At 50.3% G+C, this 769-nt stretch overlaps 1 non-coding gene across 1 annotated transcript; it reads right to left on the reverse strand.

The window, feature by feature from the left end:
* Positions 1-239: 239 nt before the first annotated feature.
* TRNAK-CUU (transfer RNA lysine (anticodon CUU)) lies at positions 240-313 on the reverse strand. The gene has a single exon. It is a non-coding gene; the product is annotated as a tRNA-Lys (tRNA).
* Positions 314-769: the final 456 nt, after the last annotated feature.

The raw sequence follows: 769 nt of genomic DNA on the forward strand, positions 1-769 counted from the left end.
TTTTTAAATAGTCCCCAAGTCTCCAGCAGTGGGGCTCTGGTGGCAATTTAAACAGCCTGAGGCTCCAGTCCCTGCTGGGAGCCCCAGGCCCTTTAAATTGCCCCTCGGGGAAGCTGGGCCACCCTAGTACAGTGCACCAGCAGGGCTTGGGTGTGGGGCCCGATTCAGGGGAATTGGTTGAATTGGACTAAAGCCGGCCCTGCCCGCAGGAAAGCAAGGAAGTAGCACAGGCTTATCACTGTCCCTGGGTGGGCTTGAACCACCATCCTTTCAGTTAAGAGCCAAACGTGCTGACCCATTGCACCACAGAGACACAGACAGGCCAGGCTGTATGGAGCAGAACAGTCAGGAATCAGCTCAGGGTCCGGTCTAGCACATGCATGCAGTGGTTGGACAAGCAACAGCAAGGAACTGGACTGGTGTGGAGTGAAAGATCTGTGGGAAGGAACCGAAAATAGTACTGGGGCTGCAGTACAGGGCTTGCATACACTTTCTTTGGCCTGTTTTGCTGGAAGAGTTAGCAGGGCAAGCTTGTTAGTCACAGGTAAGGGGGTGAGTTTATGCAAATTCTGGACTCTGGGACCACAGCTGGGGTGGGACAGGCACAACTTCTGTGGCACATGCACCCTCTCTGCAACCAACCTTTGTTATTTCATTCCATAACAACACACATAAAACAACTTTTTACCTTTCAGCACCAAAATATACTGTAGAAGAAATCTAACAGCATAACTTTAAAATGAGAAACTTCAGTGCTAGTAACAATTCT

The sequence above is a fragment of the Gopherus flavomarginatus genome, chromosome 18, assembly GCF_025201925.1.
Source record: "Gopherus flavomarginatus isolate rGopFla2 chromosome 18, rGopFla2.mat.asm, whole genome shotgun sequence".
NCBI lineage: Eukaryota > Metazoa > Chordata > Testudines > Testudinidae > Gopherus > Gopherus flavomarginatus.